Source organism: Dryobates pubescens, chromosome 5 (assembly GCF_014839835.1).
Source record: "Dryobates pubescens isolate bDryPub1 chromosome 5, bDryPub1.pri, whole genome shotgun sequence".
In the NCBI taxonomy this organism is placed as follows: domain Eukaryota; kingdom Metazoa; phylum Chordata; class Aves; order Piciformes; family Picidae; genus Dryobates; species Dryobates pubescens.
Window position 1 is genome coordinate 25,482,183 of NC_071616.1, and position 14,302 is coordinate 25,496,484.

General features: G+C 41.2%; 1 protein-coding gene across 6 annotated transcripts in view; it reads right to left on the bottom strand.

Moving 5' to 3' along the window:
- Positions 1 to 14,302, bottom strand: part of EVL (Enah/Vasp-like) — a 142,212-nt gene that overhangs the window by 96,640 nt on the left and 31,270 nt on the right. The window lies entirely within an intron of this gene.

The following is a 14,302-nucleotide window of genomic DNA, read 5'->3' on the forward strand; positions in this document are numbered from 1 at the left end:
TAAAACATTACGAAAGAAAAATAAAATATCACCTGCCATCGCACTCAACTGACAGTCTTTAAGCTTGGTCTCCTCCACAGTTTTAGAGCCAGCAGGTCTCACTGATTACATTTTTATTCATAGTTGTAACACTAGGAAAATTTAAAAAAAAACAACCAACCAAGCAAAAAAAAAAAATCCAACCAAATCCACCAAAATCCACAACAACTTAGTTTATTCTGTTCGGTTTTCAAATTCTGAATTCACATTATTCACCCGCTGCAGGTGAAACAGCAGGGATGAATACAGCCTCTCTGGGCTTCTGCAGGAAGAGGCAACAGTACTTTAGTCCTTAAACACAATTTTCAGACTTCCACCTTTTCTGAACACAAGGTATTTTTGTAAATTCAAGAGCTGGAAATGGAGCACTGACTAAAATATTCTTAAGTGAAGGTAGATTTCAGGAATTCTTTTGTTCAGACATAAACCAAGCAGACACAAATCTTCTTCCTGCTAAGTAGGAAGTGCATGCTAAGTGTGTGCTATGACACACATTGACAAAGGCTCTCAGACTAGAAAATACAAAATACAGTTCATACATTACCTTATATATATTTATTGCCTTATCAAAGGTAAACCCCAACCCCCAAATCTTTCTGCTAGGCTGCCTTCTTGTATTGGTTTTCCACTTCAGGTGAATTTCCATATCACTTAGATTGAATAACACCCTAAGTTTGATAAAAGCTTTCATTTCAAAAGTACTGATTTCTGATTTTATTCATGATTTGCTACCTTATGCTGCTTCTAAGCAAGCACCAAGTAAAGCCTCTGAAGCTGCTTCAGGTGGTCATGAATTGACATGTAGCTAGAGAAGTATTTCAACATCTGCAGCAAGACTTGAAGGAGAAAGTGCATCTCTCACCATGTCCCACCTTTTCTAAATAGTGTTTAGAATAATGATCAGGTAATTAGATACTTTGAAGGCATAAAATAATCTACTAATGGATTTCTCAGCCTAAAATTTTCCCAACACCTGTTTCTCCTGCTGTGTTTCATATTTCGAAGCTCTTTTCAAATAGAAGACAGTGGTATTACATTCTAACCAAGGCCGCTGAGTATGTCATTAATAAAGCCCCACTAACAGATACATCAGGATAAATACAAATAATTTCAAACACACTATTCAAGACCTATTTTAATCCACAGTTAACTCCATTATCTCTCTATTTTCTCACATTTAACTGTCATCTTTAACTAGCTGATGTTCTTTTTTTAATCCAATTTAAAAAAAATATCCTGAGAATAAAGCATCTGGGGGTTTATTTCTTAACTCAGCCAACACTACACTGGCAATACGCTCCCATCTAAGTCTTCTCAGCTGGCTCACGAGACACTGTTATTGCAGCAAAACATTTGACAGATGTGCAAGACGGTTCAGCCACAACCAGCACTTGGAGGATCTCTAACAGATCCTTCATTAGGATTTGTAGATGGAGTTCAACCACCAGGAGGAAAATGCCCAACCTATGCATGCAGTCCAAGAACAAGAGCTACCAAAGGCCTGCCCCAGTGTCTTGTGCTTCTCAAACTCTTCCTAACTTCACATGCAATCCAGCTTTGCAGGATCACTCCTGCCGTGCCGTCCCAACACTCATCCTACGCAATGTCAGCACAGAGCACTGGCCTTTTCCAAAACCAAAGGTAGCATTTACTTCCTGGAATATCTAAGCAACAAGAAGGCAAAATTGTTCTTGAGTTACTCCACCCAAGTGACTGGCATGTTTACAGGTCTGGTCCCTGCAGCAGGAGGGAGAATGGAGAGTATTGGGAAAAATGAGATGGAGAAAGGTGCAGGAAGAAAGAGCAGCACAGACTGCTGAGACACAAGAGAAGGGGACATTGTTCGTTAGAAAGAAAACAAGTGGAGTTTTTTGGTTCTGTGTTAATCTGGTTGTCCTGGGTCAAATCCAGTGGAGGCTGGCCAGCTTCCTTTAGCTAAGCAGCCAGCCCACTGCATGCTCCAATTGGGAACTGCTGTCTCATTTCTAGAAGCCTTAATGACACCTGCTAGAGCTCTCTGCTACCATGGCCAAACATTGCTTACACTTAAAAATATGCTTTGTTTATATAAATAAAAACTTTTAACAGACTGGAGGGCTTGTGGACCAATGACAATAAACCTCTGTTTACCCAGACAACATGTGACACCAAAGCAAGGGCACTTCCCACCCTTGGTTCACAGCAGGGTACTGGCAGAGGAAGGAGAGGGAGAAAATCCATGAGAAAAGGTAAGCCTGAAGGATCAAGAAGGCCAAAAGGGAGAGATTTCAACCTCACTTCCTCAGCAAATTGCTATCCCAGAGGATGAGACCTCACATGTCTGACTGTGAGATCAGATGATGCTCTTTGGCATTGAGATCTTGCTAAGTGATACATTTTTAGGAGCTCTTTCAGTGTAGGAGTCTCCTTCTGGACCACATATCAGCATTTGTCCTGCTCTATGGCCATGCAGTCCAGCCATCCTGGACGGCTGGTCACAGACCAGCTGTAACTGTGGGATCTAAAGCTGTGAGAAGCCCTGCAACACAACTCTGCAGGCATGTGAGATGCAGCACAGCTGCAGGGAAGTGTGAAATGGGTGTCCAAAACATGAGTCAGACGTTCCCCATGAAGGCTGCACACTGGGGACACTGGTCAGTCTTGTTTCTTCTTTTTAACCACTGCATTCACTTGTTGCTGTTCAGAGCTAGCTACCTCTTCCACACTTAGGCACTACACCTTGCTGGCAGGCAGGTAATGTGTTTGGAAGGAAAAGGAAGGAGCCAAAAGTCTCGTCTTTCAAGGAAGATTTTGTGATTTTAGTTCATTCTACCAACATGGTTGTTTAGACAGTCCAGAAGCTCCAAATCTGGTCCTTTTTAGATAAAAAGCCAAGTAAATCCTGGAGCAAGTTGCCATAGCTGGCAAATCAGAACAAAAATTCCAGGACAAAGGAACAAAGGCTGTGTAAGTGTGTCCTTGCAACACCAAACATAATCCACACAGGACTCTAAAACACATTACAGCAAGAATATGAATAGATGTTCAAATAAATTGTCATCTAGTATCTCTCACCAATCTCATCAGAAGAAACTAATACCGTAAAAAGCCTCTTGCAATAGCATCAGATGTAGCATTTAATAGTAAATTTGCAAAGGCTATCAGTTTCATCCTCCCTTTTGAGATGTGTTCAGTTGGATGTGTTCAGTTCACATCAGGTTCTGCTCCTGTTCCACAGCATATTCACTTTAGTTTGTGACTATACAGACAACTCTCTCCAAGTTAACAAACTGTTCAACAGAAGAATAACTTTGTACATGTTTAAGCTCTAAGATAGCTATCACAAAGCTTTGAAGCACATGGTTGGGATTGAAGTGTGCACTGAAGTTCTCAGTGGGGCTCATGTCCTGATTTGAATTCAGTTGTTCCCACCTAGCACTGAGTTCATAGAGGCAAGGGCCAGCTGATGAGCAAGACTAGCAGAATTTGCAAAATAAGGATCAGATCCCAAACTTCCCAAGGGCAAAGGGGCTGAATTCATTAGTGCAAGGTGCTCAAATTGAAAGCTAATGGAGGCAATGTTGTTAAAAAATAACAAACAGTACAGTTCGCTAGCAAGTTAAGAAAACTTTATCTAAACTGCTGCTGTGCTTCATGAGGATGTTTCTAGGCAGAACGTCGTAGTAACTATCAGTTTTAAGTAGGAAGATGCAGAGGAAATGTTAGACACACATTTAAAGGCTTGTACAGTTAAGGACATGCTACAAAGCCTACCAAAGCCAATGGGTGTGAGAACAATCCTGGAACCCCAAATTTAGGTATGTTGTTAAAAGGAAAAAAAATGTAAAAAAAAAAATAAGAAGAAGAAAATGCATTTGTGATCCCTGGCTGAAAACTGCTAAAGGGAACTGGTTTGCCTAATTATATTTATCTGGAGAATCTTTTTGATTTAAACACTTGCATAGCTGTACCAATGTTATCTAATGTTGGCAGAGCAGAATAGAGTAGACTGACTAAAATTAGGTTTGCAAACATGCACTAAGAGACACAGGGCTTCACATGACTCATCTGCTTCTCTAAGGTCTCCCTGATTGACTAATGGAGGAATCCTCAACAAGGATAATGACTTTCTCAACAAAGGAGAAGATTTAAAGTAACCTTGTTCTGAGCAGTAAAATACTGCATTTGCCCTGAGGCAGCACATCCATTTTCAAGACAAGACCTCTTATCTGGACTAAGTACTTTCAAATATTTTCCTGGAAAGGTAGTTAAATCTAAATGAATGTGTTAAAAGCCTATATATCTTCACCTTTTGCCACAGGTAAGCTTTGCAGCATGACATGAAAATATATAAGCAACTTTCTCCAGGAGGAGCTATCCAAAAGGAAAACCTTATGCTGTTTGCTGAAGAAGAGTGTCTCCACCATAGTAGGTTTATACCCCAGGAGTCTCACAATCCCCATTTTGCAGACAGTGAATACGTTTTGCCCAAAGTCACTCCAGTGCAAATCCAGGAAGAAATCCCAGCTGCCCCCAGGCTGTGCTCCCAATCCACTCACCCCTTAATACGCCACACACATCCACTCTTTTCTGAGACCCATCCTGACTCTAAGTCTCAATAACAGGGCTGGGAATCAGAATAAATCTGATCATGTTCTGCTGAAGTTGCTGACATCAGTAATTTTGACCTTGGTTCTTCAAACTCAGAGAAGATCTCTTACATGCCACACATGCCTCATGCTTTCCAAAGGCTGGGTCAAGACATAACGCTCCTAGAACAAGGTTCCTTTTATCAGTGCTTACAACACCATGCAAGCAAGCAACTAGATTACAACAATCAGAGATGCAGGGTCTGCGTGATGAAAAATTCTAGCAAATCTGACCAGCAGATCAAGACAATATTGAATGATGCACAGTGGTGAAAAAAACTCAAATTGTTTCAGGGACAAGAATGGCAGTTTGCACCTCTCCTGAAAACAAAGAAGTGTGACTTCAAGGTCTGTGCACACAACTCAGCTAAGTTTTATCCTGGCACTAATAAAGCTGTGATCAAGCCAGTGCAGACACTAAGTTCACCTTACTTGACTGCTGTCTGTCCAGATGAGTTTCATAGTCTGTGCACAACCCCATGCTACTGAGGAGCATCAGACAACAGTCTACTGACATAGGCAACCACAGCCCCCCTGGCAGCTGCATCAGCTCTTACTTGCACATTTGAAGTCAATGATAGATAGTTGACAAGCAGAGAAGGTAGGCACAAATGACAGCCCTAGGGCTGTAAGTGATGAACTGCCAGGCAGTGGGGCTTGGGAAGGGATAAAAAAAAAATGACCCACACAACGGGATGTTCAGAGAGGGGAGGCTACTTTCAAAAGGATTTAGAAGTCCTAGACTAAACTTCTTACACCACTTCCCGATCTGCCTTCTATTTCTGCTTGACTTCTGCATCTTTAGGCCAGTAATGGCTTCAAATTGGGCAGCCAGAATAGGGAATGGGAAAATAACCACAACTGCTCTTTATAATATACTCCCACAACTTCAACTTCTCTGGTGCTCCTGGGCTCCCCTGCTGCTCTCAGGGGCTCCTCTGCTTCCCACAGGCTTTTGGGTGCCTTCTGTGAGGAGTTCTTACCTTGAGAACACAGAAATACGAAACTGCCTTGTCTTTAAACTGACAGGGCAATCTATAAAGAGCTCCTAATGCTGGAAACTGCAGAACAGGCTTATATAAAGCAGGGGCATTGTGAAAAGAAAGAAATGTATTGTTTAACTGGTATAATTGGACACATTATGCCTCTTTTTATTGTTATTGGTATACGAAGTAGTTACATCTCGTTCTCTCTTCCACCTTATGCCCAGAAACGTAACAGCACCAACATTTTACTTACTGGAAATAACTCCATTTCCTCTGTAAGCAGAAAGTCAAGGAAAATTTTACTTTTTTAAAAATGAAAACTGAGATTAGAATTGATATTTAGAAGCTTCCAGAACTGGCAGGCCCTAGTGCTGGGAACTTTGCAGCCCTGAGAGGGCAGCTGTGCAAGTTCAAAGAAATGCAGTGTCAGAAAATTGCATTGGTTGACCTCCTCTTTGTCAGAGGGGAGAGAAAGTCCAACACATTCATGCTTCTCTGGGCAGGCATTCACCAAGTGAGTAAATATTATAATCAAAAGCTCAGTTCTCACAAGAAACTCACTGAGGCAGCTGGGCACCATCTCATCCTAAGAATTCAACTCTATTGGCCCAAGGAGAGGAGTGGAACCCTGACTCAAGCACATTACCTTTAGCTTTCTTGTATGACTTCACAACTTTTCTTATGTCTGTAAATGAGTAAAACCTCTTTGCATAGCCACTGTAATTTCACTTGCAGACTCAGGCAGCAATGTTGCAGTAGGGAATGGAGTCCAAGAAGTCAGTGAATGCATCTTTTCTTTCTTATGGAAGTGCAACACAACATTTTCTTCTAGAAAAAAGGCTCAGTTTTCAGCACCTTTTGAACACATTCTTCCAGAAGAAAAATATCTGCCATTATCATTAAGGGTAGAGTGCTTAACTAAATATTTCTTTTGTTCAGCCATCAATTTAAAATGAGAATTTGTTGCTGTATGATGCCATTTGAATATTGGATTGCCCTCAACCAGAACATCTGTGTACTCAACCAGCTGCTTTAAACAACTAAGTCAAACAGATTATGTGTTTTATTATAGCCAAAGTTCACTGTGAAATTCATTCTCTCCTGTGCCATAGCTGGCAAGAAGAAAACTATCAACTCATTCCCAAATTAAACAGGAAAACCCCACAACTTAGTCTTACTAGAGGGATAGTAACTAGTGCCCTGTAACTGCAATAAAGATGTTAGAACAGTAACACTGAAATTATTTATATACTTGTGTGCTTAATATTTGATAAGACACATAGAAGCATGCCCCAGTACACAGCCAAGGTCAGTCACTCTGCAACGGGGAGAACAGAGGAAGAAGAGTTCAGCTCCTGGGGCACATTGGCAGTTGTAGCCTTCAGTTCAACACAGGCTCAGTTGGTGACACTGATATTTACCTTTAAACCCATCAAAATTAATTTACATGTGCTTTTGTTTTGAATAGTCCTCCTCAGTGGAATTCACACACCTACTTCTCTGGGATTTATATATCTTCTGACCTGACACTTTGCAAGTTTATCACCATGTTCCCCTTTTCGTTGACTGTTAAAATCATGTACTACTGAAAAAAACAATTCCTTGTGTTTTGCCTAAATATGACTACAGATTAATAGATCTTGACATGCATATGTAAAAGCCAACCCATTCTGACATTAAATGTAGCAGACAAATCCATTTTCATTTTGTCCATGTAATTAACGGACAGATATGAACAATTCCTGTCTAGAAAGCACACTTGAATCACTGCACACAATAAATTGGGCTAGAAATTGAAACAAAGTGTCACTGTCTCCATCCTCTGTCCTCACAACTCCAGCAATGAAAGCTCAAGTTAAGTGGTTACCCATAAACACTTTTATTTTAATCTGAAAACAGCTTCCACTTCCAGCACAATGTAGAAATCACAGAATCACAGCATTTCAGGGGTTGGAAGGGACCTCGAAAGACAACCCCCCCCTACCAGAGCAGGATCACCTACACCAGATTACACAGGACACATCCAGGAGAGTTTTGAGTATCCCCAGAGAAGGAGACTCCACAACCTCCCTGGGCAGCCTGTTCCAGTGCTCTGTCACCCTCACATGAAACTTCCTATGCCTCAACTTCCACCCATTGCTCCTTGTCCTGTCATTGGGCACCACCAAGAAGAGCCTGGCTCCATCCTCTTGGGACTCACCCTTTACATATTTATAAACATTGATGAGGTCACCTCTCAGTCTCCTCTTCTCTAAGCTAAAGAGCCCCAGCCTGATCACCCTGCAAAGAACAAAAGAGGAATTGTTCCATGGCTTGCAGAAACCCTGAAATGCCCTGTCAAGCCAGGCTGCTGGCTGGGCAGTGCCACGTTGAGGGGAAGAAGACAGTAAGGAAAATTTTTTGAGGAGGATGAGTGCTGAGGCAGACTACTGCAGCCACACTCACGGCATGAGGGATAAACATTGCATTAAAAGCAACCTGCTGACACCAACAGAGACCACTTTCAGCCCAGTCACTTACCAGCTGCGAGACATGAATTACCCCCTGCCCATAAAGCTGTGATCACATCACTGCTCTGCTGCCCCCTCTTCTTTAAACAGAAACCCCCCTGCCACTGAGAGCTTCCCCGCCTGGTGCAGGGCTGTCCTCAGAAAAGAGAAGGCAGAGCTTCTGGCAGGTACCACTCTATGGTACTTGCTGTCTGAAGCACAGTGCCTCATACAGGCATACATCTACCATTTCTGGTAGCATCTGCACTAAATCTCAGCATTAGAGACAAATCCTCAGTTTTCTGGCACAGTGATAACTGTCAGATTTGATCTCCGCTCAAGGTTATGGAGATTTTTGATTGAAGACTAGAATCATCACACTGAATACTGACTATGAAAAAACAGATGATTCCTCCAGCCCATGTTACTGGATGAATGGCTTCCAATGACACACATTTCTGAGAGCTGCAGCAAGCGCCAGTGTGAGAGGCTGTGATCCCAGTAAAGCCAGTCCACCTGTGTCTCCTCAGCTTGCCTTGCACTTGTCCCAGCTTGCTTGAGCATGGAAGTAAAACTCAGAGTGACAAGCAACACCTGTTTCCACAGCTATTTTCCACACCCAGCTACAGCTAATCCTTGCTTCATTGCCTCCTTTAAAATTTAATAATGGTTTCAGTGAGCAGTCTTAGTCAAGTTTCTGACTTTTTAACTTAATGCTTCCACGCCTGAGCTCAGACATCTGAAGGAATCTGGTTTTAAGTAATCTGCTCAACACAGAAAGCCCTGGAAACATGCTTTCTGCTCGTCATCATCTTAAACCACAAGTGCAAAGTTGCAGTACTTTTTGTATTTTTCCACAGTAGCAATGCAATGGCAGGGTTTTGCTTCTCTTGCATTGAATTCTCAACAGCTCCTCTACCAGATGGACTCAGTAAAGTCTAAAACAGGTTGTATGTCTCAAACTGCATTGTTAGAAATCAAGTTTCTCTACATGACACCCACCGAAAGGCTCTGCATCATCATTATAAAATACTGAGAAGCAACTAAAAGACCTCACTGAGTTCATAGGTTATTTGTTTTCATTTACAGTTTTTTACCTGACACTTACATACACACATTTTGCAGATAAAGATTTTTAAACCTCAGAGGTCCAGAAACATTAATTTGGGGAAACATGACCAGCTGAGTGCTCTATTTGGATCCAAACATACACTGGAGAAACTGGAGTGATGAAAACCCCAAGAAGTAGAACCATAGTAGGCTCTCCAGCCTTGGCAGGACCCCAAACATGGAAATCTCCATGTGTGGCAGAAAGGCAGCAGCTGCCCAGCTCCTGCCAGCACCCCTGAACTGGGTCTACCTTTCTCAGCACTGCCTGGCCAGCCAGACCAACCTTAGATAATTCAGACAGAAACCAAAAAGGCAAAGCAAAACACATTCCAGACCTTAGAAGCCAAACCACACATCTACAGGGAAAACCAATCACTGACCCCTTGCTCTCCTCTCACCCACACATGCAACAGCAGCCAGCTGAAATCCACAGTATTTGGCAACCAAGGCTACCCTGATGTAGACCCAGAGTCACACAAGTGTGGCCAGAGCTCAGATGGGACATGGGAAGCCGAGCGGAGCTCACACCCACACCCAGCACTTGTGCACTCACAGACACAGATGTGATCCTTTCTGGGAGAGAAAATTGTACCCCAAAGGAGCACAACTGCAGCGGGAGCTGAGGTGATGTCAAGTGCACGGTGTCCACCTCCAAACAATCCCTTTTCTTCCAAAGTCTCAGTGTTAGGAAATCACATTGTATTTCAGGATTGATTTTTCTCTTAATTCAACCTTCAAAACCAGGATATTGTACATCTTTGTCAGCCATGTTGAGATTTTCCACAACAAACTAGACATCATCACGTAAAATTACCTAGATACCTTACATATGCCTTACTCTGTGGGTACTTTATTTTCACCTTCTTCTGTAGTATAACTTTTCCTTCTCCTCCTTTTCAGACTAGACTTTATAAATATTTTAAATAAAAGCCTATCTTTGTTTAATCAGCCTGTGCTGAATGAATTTTGAAAATACCATTAGTTATATGGAGTAGCTAAAAATTAGTATGAATATGTTACATATTGTTAGCACCAACAATCTTGTCTAACAAGCTTGTGCAGTCTTTGAAGTGTCATCCTCAGGCTTTGAGGGTGATCCTTTTCCAAAGGTGGTTCTGGGTTTTCCTCCATCCTTTGTATTACTAAGCACTTAGGATTCATAAATAATTTGCTCTTTTGCCTGCAAAAGAAACATCTCAGTGCCGTAACGGGATGATTCCAATTGCACCACATAGCTCACCTACATTTGATTCAATGGACTGCCTTACTTTAAAGCATGGTGAAGCTTGGGCTGTATTCTCTGTTTCCAAAGGACACATAGTGATGATACAATTATCCAGCTTAGGCATTTATTTATGCTCAAGCAGTATTATGTGCGACCTAAGACTCAGGCTCAGGCAAGAACCTCTTTCTCTGGTGATAAGGTCCCAAGCAAAATTCATTTCATTTGCTCTAACAGCATCTTTCTGCATTACAGGTGCATTTTTCCTTGGCTTTGTCCCTCTTCTATGTACTTCTGAAAAGGCTTTGACCACTGCTACCTATACTGTTCCATCAAGTGCAAGGATTTACTGACACATCTTAAACATGGTGTAAAAATCACATGGGAGATGTCATAGCTTCCCAGGTTTAATGTCTTTATGTGTAAGAAGTTTTCATCAGTCTTATTTTCCTGCAACACGATAAAATGAGAAATCATAGACCTAAGAAAACAGCAGGTTTTGTGATGTTAGTCATAATGCCCGCTCCTTCCACTCTCCAATACACACAGACAAGTTTAAAATCCAGTTTTCTACATTCTTTAGCACTGGGAAACAAACATAAATATTCAAATAATTAAAATATTCCACATCTATGTGAGCCTTTAAAGACAAAGGCCAATTTTCTACATAAATAGCAACCAGCTGGTCCTCCTCCCTGGAATAATCAGAGCAGATACACACTCTTGTGAAAACCTGATCCAGGGAAAATTATTTTTTCTGTATTTTTGAAGTAATGTTCTTAGATTTCCGTTCCCCAATTAAAAGAAGAATGTGACTTTGATCTCAAATGATTTGTAATGGATGTCTAAAAGAGTTCCTGCCATTTTAACCCAACTTTATAAAAAACAGCCCCTTGCCAGCAAAGCTGTGCTAGCAGGGCAGAATGCTGCTAACTTCACAAGATGCAGTTAGCATGAAATAACATCAAAAAATGCTGTCTCATCAAGCAAAGACAAACTGTGCATGCAAGGCTTACAGGAATAGTTCTTTTTTTAGACCAATTCTTATAGTCAGAAGAAAGCACAAGCTTTTTGATACAAAAAACTCTGTTCAGTCTGAAACAAATTTTCAATCATCTCTTTTCCTACATTTTTATCAGTTTGTTTCGTCTTTTATTTCTGTCAAGCTTGTTTATTCCCTTTCTTTCTTACCCATAGACAACTTCATGCAAAATTAGTCTGAGGCTTTATGCCATTGCTAATGATACTTTAATGAAAGGAAATGCAGAAGTTAATACCTCACAGAATTATCCATGTTCTGAGTGGTTTTAATATTTTCTTAATTTCTTTGTTCAAAACCTCTGTTTCCAATCAGTGTAGGATTTGTGTAATCATAAGCTCACCTGGTTTTGACAATTCTGTTAACTGGTTTAATAAAAGATATCCTCTCCCTTCCAGCACTGCCTCATTTATATCCCTAGACTGTGACCACTACAACAGCACTACCATAGCATGTTTTAATGAAATACATCAGTTTCCATGAAGGCAGCACAATCTCTAAATGCCTAAAGCACTTGCCTAGTTTGTGGACAACCCAGATTTAAAACTAAATCTCTGTGACTTTAAAAATGCTTTTTCATCCTATGTCATCCAGAAACAGGTAAAGTAGAATTCTAATTTATGTTTTCATGTTCTGAACCAACATGGGGACATCAAGCTGTCTGACCAACCCACATCAAAACCACTTTCCTACAGTGGAGAGTACCAAAGTGTGTATTTTCACCACCACCACCACCACCCCCCACCCAAAAAAAAAAGCTGGAATCATTGTCTTTTCTTTCAGTTTTGGATTCAAACCCTCAGCTCTACACCTGTGAAACAAAGCCACCACAATCAAGCCCAGGCTAGCAATCATCTTTGCTGGACCATTATCCCCCAAATTTCATAGAACTTTGCAACATCGACATATCTTTTGCCTGGAAAAGTTTTTCTCTACATTCCTGTCCCCCAGGTCGTTCCCTTTCTTCTCCAGAGCTCAGGTGGTTTTGCTGCACCTAGATGGAAAGAAAGAGGCTATTTCACAGAACTTCCCTCTCCTCATCTTCCCCTGCTCTACAGTAGCTGCAAGGAAATAAAATTAAGTGTTAGCTCCCTAACTGCTTTTTAAAGGTAGTATCGCAAACCCCCAATGGACAAATTTTTATTCTCATAACCTTACCTGAACAATGTTAGTCTCTAGCAGGAGGCTGCAATAATTTCTGAAGGAGATACACCCTGCTGTGCTATGCAGTACAAAGCATGAAACTAAAACCATCTTCACCCTGGGTGGCATGAAGCAGCTTTCCAGCTGCTGGTCAGACAGCAATCCCCAGCTATAGATATCACCTCAAACAGAAGAAACTCTATAAACATTTCATTTTAATTCTGTATAATCTCATGAGCCAATACAGCAACATATAAAGAAATTTCAACATTTGCTTTGAGTGTTGGTTTTTTTTAGCTTCCCTTTCAGGTCTTTTTTTTCTTTTTTCCTCCCTGTGTGTCTGTGTTTTAACAAACCCTTATGAAGCTTTGTATAAGCCACTTAAATTGTGAGGTTTTCAACCTCATTTTACAGCAGCCAATCTAAAACGTACAAGGTTGTATGATATCAAGCTGAGATAAATGCATGGACACACCTTACCCAGAAGGTCTCCAAGGATGCAAGGCACTAGACTTGCAAAAATCTTACAGCTAAAGAAGGGTTTGAGATACAGAACTGGGCACAAGCTCTTGTGTAATAATGGCAGGGAGCAACCTTCCCTAGTTTTCATACAAAATCTCAATGGGAGAGTGAAAGGCTCATTCCTTATATGCACACAGAGATCCTCTCTTGAGTGCTTCTAATTCTAAATGCTTCTAATAACAAAGTATCACCTTTCTTGCCAGTGTTTTTTTCTCCATAAGCACCATGTTGTCCCCACTTTCAGCTGATGAACACAAAGCTTATGCAGATGAGTTTGAGATGATGCTATGTGTAGTCAACCTCTCCTCTAAGACAAAGTTTTGAGGTCCTGCCGCTCCTCTTGAACAAAAACAGAGGCACAGGTCATGCAATCCAGCTTTGTTCTCTCAATTCCTGCAGGAATCAAACCAGTTCCCAGGAGAACAAGGTCAGCCATCCAGCCCAACTCATACTAGAGTAAGTAGGAAAAAAGTCTTTCCCCTTCAAAGGCAAATGTACGGACTGAAATGCAACATAGGAAGAAGCCTCCATGTCCTGTGTCTCCCATATGAGTAGCAGAAATAGCAGGAGCAGCAATATAATCTCTGTGGCCTTGCTCACAAAAAAAAAAAAGGCAAGAGGGAAGTCAGACATTCACACTGTGTTGCTGAAGTTAAGGGCAGGGATAGGGATAATGAGCACCTCTGAAGACACCAAGAAGCCAAAACCAAGCATCCACCCCTGAGAAGCTGGCACTGCAGGTAAGAAGCAATGGGCAGCATCTGTTTTCCATGAAAGTTCAATTAAAGTGCTTTAAATCTTTATAGACTTTATACTAATGCTTAAAAGAGGCAGGCAAGACTGTGAATTATTTGCTCTAATGGGTGCCCATAGGTGGATTTTGAAATTATCATAAATTCTGTTCTTTAAAGAAGCCATCTGTACTCATGTGTTTGTTTTCATTTTAAAGATTGACATCAATTACCATGTGTCTTAACAACTAGCATTACTTCTGAAAAGCGTGTCTGGGTCGTCATTAAACAACAGCAACCACTTCTTGTTTGTAAACATTACTACCAGAATGGTTTAAAAAAGTAATGGGGGGGTGTGTATGTGCTGAGGGTAAGGGGATAAACATGTATAGG